The 21,398-nt window shown below is 39.2% G+C and overlaps 1 pseudogene; it reads right to left on the bottom strand.

Moving 5' to 3' along the window:
- Window positions 1–818: 818 nt before the first annotated feature.
- On the bottom strand, window positions 819–2,555 carry LOC147380255 (ribosomal protein S6 kinase beta-1 pseudogene; annotated as a pseudogene).
- Window positions 2,556–21,398: the final 18,843 nt, after the last annotated feature.

The following is a 21,398-nucleotide window of genomic DNA, read 5'->3' as shown; positions in this document are numbered from 1 at the left end:
AGAGGCTGTCTTCTGAACTATAGTTCTCAGTAAGGTCTCAGTAAAGTCTCAGAACATGACTTGCACCTTTTAGGCTGTTTGCATATATAATATCAATTTATAAGTTTATTTCATCTTTAATTCCATATTGCTGGAAAAAGCTTAACCAAGTTTTCTTGCTAATTTTTCTTAGCTGCAAGTATTACAGGTGATTTAATACTTTAGGTAATGAAAAGTTAACTCTTTTCCATACGGTCAGAGCATGACAGTGATTCAGAAGTTAGCCTATACCCTTAACACTGCCAGTTTCAAGTCATCAACATGAAAATCCTTGATAACGTTGAAAGACGTTGTTAGAATCAATTGATTGATGTGCCTCCCTCCTTGTTAGATGCTCTATCGTGTCCGACTCTTTATGACACCATGGACTGTAGCCCACCAGGCTTCTCTGTCCAAGGGATTATCAAGGCAAGAATACTGGAGTAGGTTGCCATTCTGTCCTCCAGGGGATATTTCCCAACCCGGGCTTGAATTTGGGTCTACTGCATTTCAGGCAGAAGAGTTTTGAAATACTATTTCACTTCAGTTCCTTTGCATCGCTGATTGATTTTTAAAAATCCATATTTATTTTTCCTGCCTGAAGTATTTTATGTAATGATATTAACTCTTCAAGGCTGTTTTCCTGTTTTACCTCGAAGGATACTCACATCTCCCCTTCTGACTTTTTTTGTCCTAAATTCATTAAAAGCATTGCTCTGTCGTAGATTCATATGCAGGTGCTCTGGTTGTTTGAAGATCATGGGAAAAACTTGGTTTTGTAATGTGTGGCAGTTTGGAGGTCATTTTGGAAGTTGTGGTTCCTCACTCATGGTCACATTCATCTGCTCTATTCTACTTATTTCCATTGACTATTCCACAGGTGGCTGAGGATTTGCCATGCTAGACATAGCATCTCTTCCCCTCAAATCCCCAGAAATTTGATGGGGCCAGTGGGTATCTGTGGGTTGCCAATACTTCAAGGTGTCTGGATTTTTAATTCAGAGGAAAACTTTTCTTCTATGTTTTCAGGGACAGATGGAGCCACATATGCAAAACATGCCTCATTTCTAGGTGGTTGGCAATCTTACTGAACTCGGAGCCACCAGGGCTGTCAACAGGTAGGTATTCGGTATGTAAACTTTGATTCACATCCTCTTCAGATTGCAACAGGAATTTAAAGGCAGGGGGTGGGGGTGGGGTGGGGTGGGGGGGTGGAGCTCCTCCTTACAGTCAGCAATTCTTGCCCAGTTAATGCATATGAAGAATGGATGAGCTTGAACGTCTCCAGCATCTCCAAGACCAGCTCCAAGACAAGAAGCAGCATTTCTTTTCAGTGGCTTTTTAATCAGATCTCTGGCTTCTTGTATGAGGTAAGAAAATCGAGTTTACACTTGAGGACATTTCTTTCTCTTCTCCCAAGTTAAGGAGATGCTCCAGTCAACATGTCCTATATTAACGCTCCCCAATTCCACCAATCCCCAGCTCTACTATGGCCACTTCTCATCAATATTTCAGGGGTTATCTATACTACTGTTCCACAAAATGTGTGTGTGACTGTTCCACCATGAACACATTTTTTGAATAGTCCAAATTCTTAGTTCCCATGACCTTGTGAATAAGTATGACTTTCTCTGGCTTCAGGTGTCTGTAGATAGTCACTTTTTGATGTAAATGTCCAAAAGCCATGGGGATTTCTGCCAATAAAGCAGGTTGTGTGTTACATAAATATTTCCTCTTTTTTTCTAACTGCATAAATAATTCTCCTCTGCTGAGATACTCAAGGATGAAGTAGAATTCTCCACCAGTCAGAAAAGCATAGATTAAATCCACAATGAAGAGATGCTTTACTTTCTCCAGAATATTCCATCCTGATTTTTGTATGAGCTATATCTTTAGCACTTTTTTTGTTGTTGTTACTCTCATTGTTTTCTTAAGCACCTTCATGTCAAATATTTTCTGGGTTTTTGTTTCTGTTATTTTTCATACCTGAAAACCTTTCATAGGTCCCTATACCAAGGACTGCTGCTGCAGCTGCTGCTGCTACGTCGCTTCAGTCGTGTCTGACTCTGTGCAACCCTATAGATGGCAGCCCACCAGGCTCCCCCGTCCCTGGGATTCTCCAGGCAAGAATACTGGAGTGGGTTGCCATTTCCTTCTCCAATGCATGAAAGTGAAAAGTGAAAGTGAAGTCGCTCAGTCATGTCCGACTCTTAGCGATCTCATGGACTGCAGCCTAGTAGAGTGGGGTGCCATTGCCTTCTCCAATACCAAGGACTAATGTAACTCAAAACATCCCTGCTAGAATTTTTCTGTCCCTCTGTCCACAGTAGTTTCTGAGATTTCAAGTTTCTCACAACACTCCATGCCAAGGGCATATGGTCCAATGACCCCATAGTTCATGTTTTCATTTAACTGATCTCTCTCCTTTAGCTCATCCTCAGAGCCTATATCCTCTGGCTGGTCCAGGCTATTTCAGACACTCCTGACGTGTCCTCAGTTTCCCTGTTTCAGAAGTCTGGTGCTGGGTAGGAAGCCATCTCAGGTCCTTTATGACCTCAAGGGCTGAACCCTCCACCTCTGTAGCCATTTCCAGCTATATGGCCTATCATCCATCTATCTATCTATATTTAAACCATCTATCCTTTGCCTAAGAGAAGGTAAAGTTAACACAGAGACTAATGAACAAACTAGGCAAAAAAACAGGTTCAATCCATGATCTCTACTTGAAATGACTACACAACAACATACTTTCTGAATAGAAAAAAGCACAAACATAGCATTTTGCAAGGGACTATTTTGGCTGTCAATGGGAAACAGGGTGGCTCAGATGGTAAAGAATACAGCTGCAATGCAGGAGACCTGGGTTTGACCCCTGAGTTGGGAAAATCCCCTGGAGAAGAGAATGACAACCCACTCCAGTATTCTTGCCTGGAGAATTCCATGGACAGAGGAGCCTTGTGGGATTCAGTCCATGAGGTTGCAAAGAGTTGGACACGACTGAGCAACCAACACTTTCACTTTCTTTATGGGAGATAGGAAGAAGGTGGAAAGTAAGACAGTCCCCAAGCAGTCCTAAAATCTGAACACTCCATCCTACCTACATCCTCTGTCCCAGAAATCCATGCTTCTTCATACTGTCAAGAATTCGCCAAACTGTTACTCAAATTAAAATAAAATAGCTACAGATGAGACATTTTCAGAACACGAATTTTGTCATTTACTTAAGAATCTCTAAAGTAAAGAATATGAGTGTGTCTAATTGCCCACCAGAAGCAAAAAATCATCGCTGCCAATTTTGAGAAATGCAAACATTTTTAGCAAAATTCGTGTTTGGATGCTTATTTCATCTGAAAGTTGTAACTACTTAAAAAGTATTTATGCAAATGTATTGACATACACCTTTATAATTTCTCTATTTCTTTATGTTCAGTTCACTTCAGTCGCTCAGTTGTGTCTGACTCTTTGTGATCCCATGGACTGCAGCATTCCAGGCTTCTTTGTCCATCACCAACTCCCAGAGCTTACTCAAACTCTTGTCCATCAAGTCGGTGATAGCATCCAACCATCTCATTGTCTGCTGTCCCCTTCTCCCGCCTTCAACCTTTCCCAGAATCAGGGTCTTTTCCACTAGGTCAGTTCTTTGCATCAGGTGGCCAAAGTATTGGAATTTTAGCTTTGGCATCAGTCCTTCAAATGAATATTCAGGACTAATCTCCTTTAGGATGGACTGGTTGAATCCCCTTGCAGTTCTAAGGGACACTCACAGTTTAAAGCATCAATTCTTTGGCCCTCAGCTTTCTTTATGGTCCAACTCTCACATCCATATGTGACTACTAGGAAAACCATAGCTTTGAGTAGATAGACTTTTGTTGGCAAAGTAATGTTTCTGCTTTTTAATATGCTGTCTGGTTTGGTCATAGCTTTCTTCCAAGGAGCAAGCATCTTTTGATTTCATGGTTGAAGTCATCATTTGCAGTGATTTTGGAGCCCACAAAAATAAAGTATCTCACTGCTTCCATTATTTCCCCATATATTTGCCATGAAGTGATTGGACCATATGCCATGATCTTTGTTTTCTGAATGTTGAGCTTTAAGCCAACTTAGTCACTCTCCTCTTTCACTTTCATCAAGAGGCTCTTTAGTTCCTCTTCTATGTTTCTTTACATAAGATTATTTAAAGGAGAGAAACAAGGTATGTGATATTTATGTATGTGACCTGTTGAGACAGACACCACAGTTTTGAAATCTGGCCCAAAGCCTTATCAGCTGTGTCCCTGAGATTATTTCTTCCCACAGGGCTGTAGTTTTCTCATCTGTAGAAAAGATTAATAATGATTCCTACTCCATCAGTTCAGTTCAGTTCATTCGTTCAGTCATGTCCGAATCTTTGCAACCCCATGAATTGCAGCACACCAGGCCTCCCTGTCCATCACCAACTCCCAGAGTTCACTCAGACTCACGTCTATCAAGTCAGTGATGCCATCCAGCCAGCTCATCCTCTGTTGTCCCCTTCTCCTCTTGCCCCCAATCCCTCCCAGCATCAGAGTCTTTTCCAATGAGTCAACTCTTCACATGAGGTGGCCAAAGTACTGGAGTTTCAGCTTTAGCATCATTCCTTCCAAAGAAATCCCAGGGCTGATCTCCTTCAGAACGGACTGTTTGGATCTCCTTGCAGTCTAAGGGACTCTCAAGAGTCTTCTCCAACACCACAGTTCAAAAGCATCAATTCTTCGGTGCTCAGCTTTCTTCACAGTCCAACTCTCACATCCATACATGACCACTGGAAAAACTATACCCTTGATTAGACGGACCTTTGTTGGCAAAGTAATGTCTCTGCTTTTGAATATGCTATCTAGGTTGGTCATAATTTTCCTACCAAGGAGTAAGTGTCTTTTAATTTCATGGCTGCAGTCAACATCTGCAGTGATTTTGGAGCCCCCCTAAATAAAGTCTGACAGTTTCAACTGTTTCCCCATCTATTTCCCATGAAGTGATGGGACCAGATGCCATGATCTTCGTTTTCTGAATGTTGAGCTTTAAGCCAACTTTTTCACTCTCCACTTTCACTTTCATCAAGAGGCTTTTTAGTTCCTCTTCACTTTCTGCCAAAAGAGTGGTATTATCTGCATATCTGAAGTTATTGATATTTCTCCAGGCTATCTTGATTCCAGCTTGTGCTTCTTCCAGCCCAGCGTTTCTCATGCCATACTCTGCATATAAGTTAAATAAGCGGGGTAACAATATACAGCCTTGATGTACTCCTTTTCCTATTTGGAATCAGTCTGTTGTTCCATGTCCAGTTCTAACTGTTGCTTCCTGACCTGCATACAAATTTCTCAAGACCCAGGTCAGGTGGTCTGGTATTCCCATCTCTTTCAGAATGTTTCACAGTTTATTGTGATCCACACAGTCAAAGGCTTTGGCATAATCAATAAAGCAGAAATAGATGTTTTTCTGGAACTCTCTTGCTTTTTTGATGATCCAGCGTATGTTGGTGATTTGATCTCTGGTTCCTCTGCCTTTTCTAAAACCAGCTTGAACATCAGGAAGTTCATGGTTCACGTATTGCTGAAGCCTGGCTTGGAGAATTTTGAGCCTTACTTTACTAGAGTGTGCCGAGGACCAGCCCCGGCTGATTCAGGGTATTCGAAGGGGAGACGGCATCGGCGACCTATTCAAATGGTAATCAGAGATATAAAGAGTAATAGAATGAGGATAGCTCAGTAGGAAAATTCAGTGGAGAAAAGAGGCTGAGTAGCTTGGTTTACGTGGAAAATCAATATAACCCGTGACACCAGGTTAGCTCTGACCACGGAGGCCGCAGGTGCCCTCTCGAATAGCGGAAGGTGCCCCACCTTAGACACCTTCTCGAGTGGGTCTTAGAAGCCCAGGCAAATAAGTGGTCGCAGAGGATATCCACGCTCCAGATGGAGACTTCAGCCGGAAGTTAAAGGAAAGAATGACATGGGGAGACCAAGCATTGGTAAGCAAGGCCCCTAGCTTTATTTTTAACAGGGGCTTTTATACCCTAAGTTACACATAGAGGATAATAGGGGATGCAAAGTCAGCAGTCTTTGATTCTTATCAAAAACCAGAGTTTCTTTCCTGCAAATTTATCGTATACAAATGGTTTAGGTGATTTACATCATTTTCTGGCCAGAAGGCCTACTAACATTTTATGACTCTTGACAAGGACTTATCAACAAAGACTTATTTTCTCTAAGAGTAATTATTTTAAGGTTTGGCGCCATCTTCCAAAGATAAAATTGCATTCCTATAGGGCGGATGTGTAATGGGTTTACAACAAAGGAAAGAATTTATTACCTTAAGGGTCTAAAGTTACTAACACCAAGGCCACTACTTATTTTTTCTATATACCAACTATTAATTAATACACATTCAAGGATACAATTCAGGGGATGTGAAAACTTGGCAACAAGCATTGACTCATCAATGAAATCCTTTACTAGTTTATTCTGACAGTTTCTAACTCTCTGAGAGGCTCTAAGCTATTTGAATATCTTAAACTTCCAGTGCCTCTGGAGGCTAGGAGACTGTAAACAATCGTATGCATAGCTGCAGGAGTCCGGGTAAACTTGTCAGGCGAGTTAGAGAGCCATCTGAGGGGTTTGGATTTAAACACTCCTAATTGCCCAGGAACTTTATTAATTGGAGCTGTAAGTTAACTCTTTGACAGAGAGAGAGCGAGATGGTGGTAGGGGACAGCCCCCAGTAAAGTCAGAGGTGAGAGCACAAAGCAATAAAGTAGGCAGACTCTGGTTTTTTTGGGGGGAAAATGCTCGAGAATATCTGGGCGGACTCCTGAGGCTCGAACACGCCTCTGCGTATGCCGAGCCTCCTTCCTCATGACCTTTGTCACGAGCGGAATGCCTCACCGGCTCCCGGCAAGAGTGTGAGATGAGTGCAATTGTGCGGTAGTTTGAGATTTCCTTGGCATTGCCTTTCTTTTCTACTCCATAGGCTTGTCCAAATGACACAGGTTACTATATATCATGTATACAAAACAATACTTTCATAACAGGATTACTCAGTATCTATAGTCTATAAGACTAAGTCAAAAACAGATTTTTATATCTTGATATATATATTACCAAATCATCTTTTACAAATGAGGCGTGTTTTCATCACTTGCTTCATCTGATGAAATATGAAAGACTATTTTTCCAACATTCTTAACATCTCTTATATACTCATTTTTATCGTTTTCTGACATATGGTAGGAAGTACTACTGTGCTCAAATTTGCAGTTCTTGATTATTAGTAACTTTCTTCTCACAACTTTTTCTTTTTATTTTTTTTCTCTTTCTGTTCTTTACCCATTTAGGGGTCATTTATATGTGTTTTAAAAATAATCAGGTAAAAACTTTCTAAATTAGTAATCGTACATAAGCATTCATAAAAGACAAATATTTTGAAAACATTTTCTTCTACAATTTTTTCTGATGCTTTATTTTTGTCATGAAGTTTGTACTATATACTTTTTATTTATGATCTCTTTTCCTTTGCATTATTGATTTTATGCTTTAATATAATCTTATCTCAAAGGAAAAAAAAAACATTCTCATGTCTAGTTTATAGTTTCATTTTTTCAAAATTAATTACTTTGATGTTCTGGAATGTACGCCACAATACAACATGAGACTGGGTTATACCTTGATTGTTTTCTTTTTTTTTTTTTTTTTCTCGTTTCATACATGATATTTTACATGTTTCAATGCCATTCTCCCAAATCTTCCCACCCTCTTCCTAGTTAACCTAGTACCACGAGTCTCCTGACATTTTATGTATTCATTATCATTTGTTTCTGTCTTATCTTAACTGTACCATTAAATTGCCTATCACTTGTGTCAGTTCTAGAGGCAAAATTGATCTTTTTTCATTTTTGAAGCTTTATACAATGTAAATTGAAAACTGTACTGGAGTAATTTTCCCCTCTTCTTTCTTTCCACCTACTTTCATATTCCTTCCTTGCAACAAGATTCTGAGTATGTTTCCTAGTCTTGTCCATTCTGATCTTATCTGAAGTCTTCTGGAGGATTTCCTGAAAGGTATATCTTCCTGATTAAAAAGAAAGAAAAAAATGACTAAGAGAAAGTCACCTTTTTATTTTCCGGATTGGACCTGGTCGTGTGAGTATGTGATGCCTGATCTATAGGATTGTTGTGAACAAGAGAATACTATGAAGATGACCTAGAATGGTTGAGAAGCTGAGTTACATTCAATATAACCCTTGAACCTACTGCTCCAGACATTTTTTTCATGTTTTTATTTTTTAATGAATGCTCTTTTAAAAAGACTTTTTAAAATTCAGGTCATTTTACTGAATTTGTTAAAAGATTGCTTCTGTTGTATGTTTATTTTTTGGTCAGGAGGCATGAACCAGGAATGAAACCTGCATGCCCTGAAATGGAAGGCAAAGTCTTAACTGCTGGACTGCCAGGGAAGTCCCAGACATCTTTTGATACTGGATAATTAAAGTCAATAATAATAATATATCTTGTTTCTAAAACCTTCTAGCTGTTATATTTTCTCTAGAGATATCACTGAATTGACATGTCTTTATTAAATCAGTGATGAATTTGATTTTCTTTCCCTGATTCCTACCAAGTAGAAACCTAACGTCAACAATCAGTTCCTCTGAATCTCTCCCCTATTTTTCTCTCAGCCTCATCTCTGGCTACTTATCAATGGAGCTACATATTCAGGTTCCCTTGCTTTACCCAAGATGATAGTTCTGTATCCTATTCAATCAATCCTAGCTAGAACATCTTTGCTACTCATGCCCTTTTATTGAAATTCTTTCTTGTCTTCAAGCAGTCATGAATTACAAGAATCATGAACATGCCTTCTCTTGTCACAACTAAAATATGATACCTCTTTATTCTGGACACCAACAACAGTTGGCTTATATCATTGAAATGGCAAGTTTCCACATGAGAATTAAAACCATTTACAGCCCCACAGCTTGTTTTTTACACTAACATGAATTTAATATTCTGTTGCCTGCAATTAACATGAATTGAATACTCCAGAAAAAATTTATCCATGGAAATGAAGTTATAGTAATTTTATTCATTGCTTTAGGAACTTACTAAAAATCTGTTTATCTGAACAATGGACTATGCTACTTACTCATAGCTCCTTCTCAGAATAATATTTCTGTATTTAGCTGAACAAATAAATCTTTACTTTTCAAGATTCACTTAAAACCTTTCTCTCCCTGTGCCCACCAATCTTAAATTATCACAGAACAAATTTTGCCCAGTCCCAAACAGTGTTGGGAAACAGAATTAAAAACAAAGTCTCCCAACCCAGAAATTCTTTCCACAGAGGTAGTAGAGAAAAAGAACAGGTTTATTATTGAGTAAACATTAATTAAACCAGAGTGTGATGTTCATTACAAGCAATCTGCTAAGAGATTTCAAAGACAAAAATAAGTCTCACACTTTTACACAAGCATGCAGATACGACCTATTACTTACAGGTTTTCAAGATAAGTGATAAGTAGTCCTCAAGTCAGAGAATTGACAGCACCATTTATCACACATAGTTCATTTTAGCTTTGACTTATTACGCTGATCTCCATCTGTGTGAATTAATTAGCTTTATTCAAAAGACAAACAAACTTATCATATATTTATGATAGGAAGTAGTTTAGCATCTGAGTGAAATGCCCACAGAAATAGGGCATCCTATCTTCCCAAAGAGACTGGGAGTTAGGGGTGCTATCTCTCTTGACGATTACATTTCAAAGAAACAATCTTCAAGTTTTTGAGAAAGACATCCCTAGGCTATAAACCAACAAAATGCCAATCTAGTCTTCAAAAGGATTTATATACATTTCAAAGAGAGAAGAAGGTACTTAAAATTATAAATTTCTAAAGTGAATCCTCAAAGAAAAAGGAGAAAAGTGAAATCTCCAAAACCTTCTGAATATATTGCCATTGATGTCTCCTTTCTGAGACCCTCAGAAGACTGTCAATACAAGGGCTCCCCACTACTGAAGTAATACACTTGGCTTTGGTTTATCCATAGGTTATCATGGAGGTGACATTTTTGGGGACCTAGAAAAAAGACACCTATTATCTTATAATGATTTTTGAAACTACTACATATCTTCTACTAGACTATAAGCTACCAGAGTGTAAAAAAACTATGTAAATTTATGTTTTATTTTTCTTTTCTCTATGGCTAGTAGAAGATCCTATATTCATTTGAGTCTTCACTGAAACATCACATTTTCTTTCATGGTTTCAACAGTATCTCATCCATTTTATGATGTAAGTAGGACAAAACTAACTGGTTTTCCTCTGCAGATAATTTATATAATTCTCTCTTACTCTGAACATAATTTAATGTAAGAATAATATTTGTCCTTTAATATAAACAGAAAAAATGACTGAAACAAGCAATTACAAAATGCCTGCCATAAAAATTAGTATTATTTTATAATATCAGTGGTAGAATATAGGCAAATGGCACTATTTAAACAGACGGAAATTACTAGGTTTCCTAATGGATTGTTACAGTCACTTCTTATTCATTAATGTATCTCTTCTTATTCTGATCCTCCTGATTTTTGGCTGACTCTCCATTTGTTAAAAGAATATGCTTTTTAAAAAGCACTTCAGAGATGCATAAATGAGATGCTTTCTGAAAATGACCTCCCCAAAGAGATCTGCTTTGAGAGAAATTTTAAGCCCTTTCATTTCTAATTAACCCCCTACTGGGGTATTGTACAGTTGCTCAATCATCATATAAGCCACAAATTTCTTTTCTTTAAACATTCCATAGACCAATGGCTCCTGCTGTGATTAGACAAAGGCAAGATGCCAATACAGTGTTAGCCATGACCTTTTTTCCCTCTACCAGAGGCATCAGGCAGTAGCTACTTCAAGATTGCCGATGAAATAGCAACACTCAAAATGGTAATAAAAAATTCTGTTATAATTAGGGAGAAAAAACTGATACTGCAATTTCTTATTTGATACTTTCATTTAACTTGCAGGAAACCTGCTGAAAGTGCTGAAAAACAAGTTAGGGAGTTTATTTGACTTTTATGTCGCAGCTACCAAATATCTGTCTAGATGTACAATTAAAGTGGGCAAATAAAGAGCTTGCATTCAATGAAAATATCATTCTCAAGTGGAGTAAGACATTTACATAATTCTAAAAATACTTGGGAGAGTTAATCACATTTATTTTCTATGTGCTAGACCTTCTTCTGAGTCATGCATGTTTTTGTAATTCTAGAGTTTAGCATTCTTTTCCTTTCAGCCATGGACACATTTTCTCCAATTCAGATAACTACTGTCAGCTGAATTAATTACACATGCTATTCTGCCCAGGTTTAAATAAATAAGAAGGAATTGACAAACATAACATTCTATCTCATAATATAGTTTTAAAGATTGTTGCTCAGTCATGTCCAGCTCTTTGCAGCTCCATGGACTGCAGCATGCCAGGCTTCCCTGTCCTTCACCATCTCCTGGAGCTTGCTCAAACTCATGTCCATTGAATTGGAAATGTCATCCAGCCATCTCTTCCTCTGTCATTCTCTTCTCCTTCTGCCTTCCATCCTTCCCAACATCAGGGTCTTTTCTAATGAGTCAACACTTTGCATCAGGTGGCCAAAATATTGGAGCTTGAATTCCTTTAGGATTGACTGGTTTGATCTCCTCGCACTCCAAGGGACTCTCAAGAGTCTTCTCCAACACCACAGTTCAAAAGCATTAATTCTTTGGTGTTCAGCCTTCTTCACAGTCCAACTCTCACACCCATTCATGACTACTGGAAAAACAATAGCTTTGACTATACAGACCTTTGTTGGCAAAGTAATGTCTCTGCTTTTTAATACGCTGTCTAAATTGGTCATAGCTTTTCTTCAAAGGAGCAAATGTCTTTTAATTTCAAGACTGCAGTCACTGTCCACAGTGATTTTGGAGCCCAAGCAAAGAAAGTTTGTCACTATTTTCATTGTTTCCCCATTTATTTGTTTTAAAGATAAATGCACAAAGTACACAAGCAGCTCATGCAACTCAATAGCAGAAAAAAGAACAACCCAAGCAAAAAGTGGGCCAAAGAACTAAAGGGACATTTCTCCAAAGAAGACATATGGATGTCTAAGAAAAACATGAAAAAATACTCAAAATTACTTATTATTACATAGATGCAAATCAAAAACCACTATGAGGTGTCATCTCATGTCGGTCAGAATCAGTTCAGTTCAGTTGACTGGAATGACTGTGAGTAGATACCCCATGTCCAAGGGCAGAGAAGCCCCAGCAAGATGGTAGGAGGGGCGAAACTACATTTAGAATCAAACTCCAAACCCACCAGAGATGCTCAGAGGGCTCAAACATACATGGTGCACTCCAGGACCCAGAGACCCCACCAAGACTGAGACAGAACTGTGTTTGAGTGTCTCCTGCAGCGGCATATGTCAGCAGTGGACTGCTGCAGGGGCAGGGCCTCTGGGAGCAGTAGACCTGGGTATGGCATAAGACCTTTGAGAGGAGGTCACCATTAACCCTACCATAGAGCCACCAGAACTTACACAGGACTGGGAAATAGACTCTGGGAGGGCACAAACAGAACCTTGTGTGCACTAGGATGCAGGAGACAGGAACAGTGACCCCACAAGGCACTGACCCAGACTTGCCTGTGAATGTCCAGGAGTCTCCGGTGGAGGCGTGGGTCAGCAGTGGCCTGCTGAAGGTTGGGGGCACTGAGTGTAGCAGTGCATGCATGGGACCTTTTGAAAGAGGTCAACGTTACGTAAAATTACCTCCACAAGAGTTTGGCCTCAAGGTCAAATAACTGGGACGGAACACAGCCCTGTCCATCAACAGAAAACTGGATTAAAGTTTTACTGAGCATGGCCCTTCACATCAGAACGAGACCTAGTTTCCCCCTCAATCAGTCTCTCCCATCAGGAAGCTTCCATAGCTCTCTTCTCCTTCTCCATCAGAAGGCAGACAGAATGAAAACCACAATCACAGAAAACTAACCAGTCTGATCACATGGACCACAGCCTTGTCTAACTCAGTGAAACTATGAGCCATGCCATGTAGGGCACCCAAGATGGACGGGTCATGGTGGAGAGTTCTGACAAAATGTGGTCCACTGGAGAAGGGAAAGGCAAACCACTTCAGTATACTTACCTTGAAAACCCCATGAACAGTATGAAAAGTCAAAAAATAGGACACTGAAAAATGATCACACAAGGTTGTAATATGCTACCAGTCAGAATAACTGCCATCAAAAAATCTGCAAACAATAGATGCTGGAGAGAGTGTGGAGAAAAGAGAGCCCTGTTACACTGGTGGTGGGAATGCAAACTAGTATAGCCACTATGGAAACTGTAGCTGCTGCTGCTGCTGCTGCTGCTGCGTCGTTCAGTCGTGTCCTACTCTGTGCGGCCCCAGAGATGGCAGCCCACCAGGCTCCCCCGTCCCTGGGATTCTCCAGACAAGAACACTGGAGTGGGTTGCCATTTCCTTCTCCAATGCATGAAAGTGAAAAGTGAAAGTGAAGTTGCTCAGTCGTGTCCTACTCTTAGCGACCCCACGGACTGCAGCCCACCAGACTTCTCCATCCATGGGATTTTCCAGGCAAGAGTACTGGAGTGGGGTGCCATTGCCTTCTCCGAAACAGTGTAGAGATTCCTTTAAAAACTGGAAATAGAACTACCATCAGTTCAGTTCAGTTGTTCAGTCGTGTCCATCTCTTTGCGACCCCATGGGCTGCAGCACACCAGGGCTCCCTGTCCATCATCAACTCCCGGGGCTTACTCAAACTCATGCCATCCAGTTGGTGATGCCATCCAACCATCTCATCCCCTGTTATTCCCTTCTCCTCCCTCCACAGTCATTCCCAGCATCAGGGTCTTTTCAAATGAGTCAGTTCTTCACATCAGGTGGCCAAAGTATTGGAGTTTCAGCTTCAGCATCAGTACTTCCAATGAATATTCAGGACTGTTTTCCTTTAGGATGGACTTGTTGGATCTCCTTGCAGTCCAAGGGACTCTCAAGAGTCTTCTCCAACATCACAGTTCAAAAGCATCTATTCTTTGGTGCTCAGTTTTCTTGATGGTCTGAATCTCATATCCAAACATGACTACTGGAAAAACTATAGCTTTAACTAGATGGACATTTGCCAGCAAAGTAATGTCTCTGCTTTTTAATATGCTGTCTAGGTTGGTCATAACTTTTCTTCCAAGGAGCAAGCATCTTTTAATTTCATGGCTGCAGTCACCACCTGCAGTGATTTTGGAGTCCCCCAAAATAAAATCTGTCACTGTTTCCATTGTTTCCCCATTTACCTATCTATCTCCCCCATCCTGAATGCTCCTTCCACCTTCCTCCCAACCCCATCCCTCTGGGTTGTCCCAGAGAACTGACTTTGAGTGCCCTGCTTCATGCATCCATCTTTCACTAGTTATCTATTTTACATATGGTAATATAGATGTTTCAATGCTATTCTCTCAAATCACCTGACCCTTGCCTTTTCTCACATAGTCCAAAAGTCTATCATTGTTTCACCTAGTCATCTATTTTACGTATGGTTAGATATATCATCTATCATTATTTCCCCATCTATCCCCATCCCCATCTAGAACTGCCATACAACCCAGCAATCCCACTGCTGGGCATACACACAGAGGAAACCAGAATTGAAAGAGACGTGTGTACCCAATGTTCATTGCAGCACTGTTTACAATAGCTAGGACATGAAAGTAACCTAGATGTTCATTGGCAGACGAATGGATAAGGAAGCTGTGAAACATATACACAATGGAACATTACTCAGCTATAAAGAGGAACACATTTGAGTAAGTTCTAATGAGATGGGTGAAATTGGAGCCTATTATACACAGTGAAGTGAGTCAGAAAGAGAAACAGCAATACAGTGTATTATTGCATATATATGGAATTTGGAACGACAGTGATGATGATCCTACATGCAAGGCAGCAAATGAGACACAGATGTAAAGAACAGACTTTTGGACTATGTGAGAGAAGGCGAGGGTCAGATGACTTGAGGGAATAGCATTGAAACATATATATTGCCATATGTAAAATAGATGACTAGTGAAAGTTCTATGCATGAAACAGGGCACTCAAAGCCAGTTCTCTGGAACAACCTAGAGGGATGGGGTGGGTAGGGAGGTAGGAGGAGGGTTCAGGATGAGGGGGATCATGTGTACCCATGGCTGATTCATGTTGATGTATGGCAAAAAACATCACAATATTATAAAGTAATTGTCTTCCAATTAAAATAAATTAATTAATCTAAAAAAACAATGCCTTCCTTGAAAAAGGATAAATGCAGAAATTAAGATTAGAATATAAATATTAGAAAGGAACATATACTCTTTTTTTGAGTGAGTTTTTAATGGGGCAGCTAAGCTAGTCTGAGACCTCAGAAAAAGTTTCGTAAGAAAAATGGCTTAAGTCTTGAGACATAAAGATTCGATTGACATTGGATAGACAAAAGAGGTGAAAGAATGGTGTTACAGCACTTAGGAGGTCTGTGATGCTTGAAAAGTTTAAGGAACCAAAATAACATCAAAGGGACTGGGTACCTGGTGTGGATTTCTTCTGGAGAGTGATCCAAGAACAAATTTGAAGGCACTCTGAGGTAATATGGAGCCTATAATATATCCTACAACCAAGGACAAACTTTAAAGGGTCTCAAAATAGTACTTGAAAAGTCCTGAAGTATTTGACATATGTTTTAATAAGGCTATAATTATAAAATTTATAAGCATCCAGACACTAAATAGAAATAATAATACTTGGAGTTCCATATATTTCCTTCTAGGAAAAAAAAGGACAGGAGTGAACAGTTATTAGGGAGACACAAAGCAGAATTCTTGTTAGTCATACATCTAGTTTCCTGGAAACATATCTGTTTAGAGCCAAGGGCAGGCATTTGTAGGAGGTCTCCCAAAAACTTTAATGTCACTTTGTTAGGCTACTATGAAATGTAAATCTTATAGTACAAAGTCAATTAAACCAATTAGGTTATATTTTCAACTTTCAAAGTTTAGATAAATGTTCTAAAAATTACTTCTAATGCATAACTACATAAATATTAGATTTAATATCCAGATAGTATGATTGGCTTTCAAACACGGCTTGCTAAGCCAATCTCAAATTTACAGTGTACAAGAAAGAAAATATAAAAGGCTTGTTTTTCTGTAAAGTAACATCTTAATCCAAGAAACTTATGCCACTCAGTTAGAATTAAATACAAAATAAAACTCAATTGATTCAATAAATCACTGGATTATTGAATTGAACCACATTGTCAAATACTTTAATATCTGCTAAGGTTAACACTCTACTTTATGCCAATAAATAAAATTCCATTATTTGGAAGATAAGTCCATCACTTAATGACATAGGGACTTCATAGGTTAAATAAAAACAAACACATTTCACTATTGTAGACCACCTGTCATCCATGAAATATTTTTTTAATGAATTAAACTGAAAATCATCATTTTTTTCATAAAGGAATCAAGAAAAATTGCTTCAATATTCATCTGTTATTCTGAAATAAACTCATGTTCCCCAAACGTTGACTCTGATGACATTGGGATTAAAAGAAATGTCACTGAAGGCTGTAGCTGGGCAACCACAGGGCATTAGGTCACATAGTTCAAAGACAACTTTCTCAGTAGCTGACAGTGGTATTCTCTTACAGAAAAAGATACTATTACTTCAATTGTTATACAATTAAAATCCAGTTAAATAATAGAGATAAATGAAATGATGCTTTTTGCCATTTTATTACTTTTTTCTACATTTAGATTATTATTGTGACTAATTCCTAAGGGTGCAAATTCAGAGCCAATAAAAGCTTAAATAATTTTACATTAACAAATTAAGATTTAAATATGTTTCAACAAACCATAATAGGAAAGTGAGAACCCTGAAAATAGACTTGCTTTTCTAGGTCTTATCTTGTGACAATTAGGAGCATTCTGAGAGGAAAGCATTTTCAACATATATACAAACCATAGAGACAACAGAAGGTAGAAACATATGACCATAGCACAGGCTGTCTGTATTAATCCACTATGCCATTCATAAAGTCTCAGAGATGGTACATCTGAACAATGTGCTCAGAATTTTAGTCCATTTCTTATTATTTCTCATTCAACTTTTTTTCTATAATGAGAATAATTTCCTTATTCTTTCTCCAACAAGTCCATTTTATTCCTGCTTCTATACCTTTGCAATTGCTCTGACCTTTGCTTCAGAAATATTTTGTTTCATCCTCTTGTTATCCAGATGCCAAGTCTCCAAAATATGGCTAAATCCTGCCTGTAAATATGAAGTTTTACCTTATTTCTTTATTGCCATAGGAAACATTAAGTTTTTACTATAGTAAAATCAACTCTAGGGTTGGCAGAAGGTAGGCTACAGGTCAGCTTTGGGTTAATTGAGATCTGCTGAATTTGGCTGGATTTGACTGAACTCAGATTAGCCCTGTGCATTAGTTCCAGAAAACACTGTGAAGGATTAACCAACATCTGGGCTATGTTGTTCTTAAGGAAGAGTTTAAAATAAATTACATAAACGTACCCAAAGATTTGGTTTGAACTGTTGTCTTGTATGACGTGTCTACTCTTATCTTATTGGCTAAAACAAACCACTTCCACATGTCTTACATTGAAGTAGGAAAGTATTCTCCACTTTCTGGAAGCTAGGACTGTATAATACTCTTAGAGGGGAGAGAGCAGATAATTCAAACAATAACACCAGTTGCTCCAATCTGCACTCTTGATGGGATATAACTGGCTTTCCTCCTGCATAAAAAAGGCACTCAATACTTCCCCTAGGTATATAGCAAGTGCCTTTAATTAAGGCATAAAATGCAAAGTCCCACATCTCACGATCTCAATCAGATCCAGATGTAGTTCCTTATGATTTAGAAACATATGAGCAAATAATACAAGAATATTCTTCACACACACCAAATATTTTATGGTGAAACAGGAGTACTCTAAGCAAATAAACATACCCAGTCATACAAAGAAAAAGAAGAGACGCTTGGAGTCCTTACTGAATGGCAATTAATCTCTATATCTCAGTAAAGGTCCACCATCATGGAATTTAGGGAATACTCCCTGATTAACCCCCAGTTTAATTCACTCCTCTGTTGGTCACTGATCACCAGTCCTTGTTTCTCATAATTTAGACTTTGCCTTCCTGGAGTGTCTCCTTTGTTCTGTTACCCTCCTTGGTCACCTCAGAAAGGCACCTGGGAGAATCAGCATGGTGGAAGCTGAGTAACTTTCTGTATCTGTCATTGAACAATTAAGAAGCTAAGGATTGTTTTGCATTTTAGTCTTTTTTTAAACCAAGCTGTGGCACTTTTGGAGGCACAATTTTCAGACACTTGACTTTTCGCTATGTGATTTCAGTCAGCTCTTGTTCCAGTAGTCACACCCACAATTCTTTTTGAGACATGTCTCTTGTCTAGACTTCTTGGTAGCTATTTTGACCTCAACAGTTCTTTAGGGGAACCACAAGTTTTGTCTCTTTTCTCTGCTCATAAGTCAGTGAGAAGTCTTAGCAACTCCTCTTAGCAAACAGCTTGATGATCACCTCCCCCCGAACTCGTGCCTTGATTTGATGTTTCTCTTAAGACTTTGTGACACAGACCTTTCTCAAGTTTATGTTTGATGACTGCAATTGAATCCATCTTTCAAACCTGTAAGTCCTGAATTTTGAGAATTCTTTGTCTGTTTCATCTCCTACTGCCAGTAGCCTAATTTTTTCTTAGATTCATCTCTTTTCTGTGGTACCATGCAAAACACAGCTAATAACCAGTTTACTTGTGTGCTTGGTTGCTCACTTGTGTCCAGCTCTTTGCAACTCTATGGACTGTAGCCCACCAGGTTCCTCTGTCCATGGGATTTTCCAGGTAAGAATACTGAGATAGGTTGCCATTTCATCTTCCAAGGGATCTTCCTGACCTAGGATTCGAACCCACATCTCCTGCATCTCCTGAACTGGCAGGCTGATTCTTTACCACTGAGCCACCTGAGAAGCCCAATAACCAGTGTGAGTGAGTGATAGTTGCTCAGTCATGTCCGACTCTTTGTGACCCCATGGACTATAGCCTGCCAGACTCCTCTGTCCATTGAATTCCCCAGGCAAGAATACTAGAGTGGGTTGCCATTTCCTTCTCCAAATAACCAGTGTAGAGGGAACAAATTCATTTTATACACTACCTAACTTTAAAATAGGTTATAGATTTAGCAAAATTTCAGCAGAAATAACTTTGGATTGTTATTTATCTAAGCTTTGTTAATGATGTCCACACTGCCTGACACTGGGCCCAAAGTCAGTAGCACCCTATTTTAGTTTTATATATGCTATAGTAGCGCTCTGACTCTAGTAATAATTATAAGTCCTGGAAAAACAACAGGGTCAAAATATCAGAACTTTACAATATTCATGTCTTGCTCATATTACAGTAAGGGCAGGAAGTTGGCAGATGTTCTGCTCTGCTCCCCATGTTTTCTAGCCTGGGACTGAATGAAGCAGACTCTATCTAGGACTTGGTATTCTTGGAGGAGGAAATATCAACCCACTACAGTACTCTTGCCTAGGAAACCCCATGGATAGAAGAGTCTGGTAGGTTATAGTCCATGGGGTCGCAAAGAGTCAGACATGACTGAGAGACTTCACTTCTACTTCATTTCCTGGAATAGAAAGTGAAAGTGAAGTCACTCAATCATGTCCAACTCTTTGCGACGCCGTGGAATGCAGCTGACCAGGCTCTTCCATCCATGGGATTTTCCAAGCAAGAATACTGGAGTGGGTTGCAATTTCCTTCTCCAGGAGGTCTTCCTGACCCAGGAATTGAACCTGGGTCTCTTGGATTGTAGGCAGATGCTTTACCATCTGAGCCATCAGGGAAGTTCCTGGAATAGATAGTACCCAAATAAGAGAGAGGCTGAGCCAGAGCATGGAGTAATACTTAAGCTTTGGTTTTTGACATAATAAATATCACATTTACTCACATTCCACTGGTCAAAGCATATTTCGTGGTTAAGTTAAAAAAAATGTGAGGCATAATTTCTATCAATAGAAATACTGAGTAACTCCTGATAATGAATAGGGATCTATGAAGCAGTTATGAAGAGCAATGAATAGTTGGACAACAATCTATTTCATTACTGATCCCTTTAATATTATTTCTTTTACTCCTTGGAATTTTAGATTTTATTTAATATAAATCTTGTTTCAGGTTAGTAAATATTAGTTTCCTAATAAATTATAACCAATTTGATTCAAATTCTTTATCTTCCTTAACTTTTAGAACATTTTTGAGGACACAATATTTATTCATTGACAGGAAGCCACAATATTTATTCACTGACAGGAAGCCATATCAACCCATCCATGCTTGTCAGTTCAGTTCAGTTCAGTCGCCCAGTCGTGTCCAACTCTTTATGACCCCATGAATCGCAGCACGCCAGGCCTTCCTGTCCATCACCAACTCCCAGAGTTCACTCAAACTCACAACCATCGAGTAGGTGATGCCATCATCCCCTTCTCCTCCTGCCCCCAATACCGCCCAGCATGAGGGTCTTTTCAATGAGTCAACTCTTTGCATGAGGTGGCCAAAGTATTGGAGTTTCAGCATCAGTCTTTCCAATGAACACCCAGGACTGACCTCCTTTAGGATGGACTGGTTGGATCTCCTTGCAGTCTAAGGGACTCCCAAGAGTCTTTTCCGACACCACAGTTCAAAAGTATCAATTCTTCAGTGCTCAGCTTTCTTTTTTTTTTTCAGCTTTCTTCACAGTTCAACTCTCACATCCATACATGACCACTGGAAAAGCTATAGCCTTGACTAGACGGTCCTTTGTTGGCAAAGTAATATCTCTGCTTTTCAATATGCTATCTAGGTTGGTCATATCTTTCCTTCCAAGGAGTAAGCATCTTTTAATTTTATGGCTGCAATCACCATCTGCGGTGATTTTGGAGCACAAAAAAATAAAGTCTGACACTGTTTCCACAGTTTCCCCATCTATTTTCCATGAAGTGATGGGACCAGATGCCATGATCTTCGTTTTCTGAATGTTGAGCTTTAAGCCAACTTTTTCACTCTCCACTTTCACTTTCATCAACAGGCTTTTTAGTTCCTGTTCACTTTCTGCCATAAGGATGGTGTCATCTGCATATCTGAAGTTATTGATATTTCTCCCAGCAATCTTGATTCCAGCTTGTGTTTCTTCCAGCCCAGCATTTCTCATGATGGAGTCTGCACATAAGTTAAATAAGCAGGGTGACAATATACAGCCTTGACGTACTCCTTTTCCTATGGAT

Source organism: Bos grunniens, chromosome 1 (assembly GCF_055505025.1).
Source record: "Bos grunniens cultivar Pamir isolate PY7600 chromosome 1, Bosgru_T2T1.0, whole genome shotgun sequence".
Classification (NCBI taxonomy): domain Eukaryota; kingdom Metazoa; phylum Chordata; class Mammalia; order Artiodactyla; family Bovidae; genus Bos; species Bos grunniens.
Note: the sequence above shows the minus strand (reverse complement) of the source record. Positions and strands in the feature narration are given on the sequence as shown.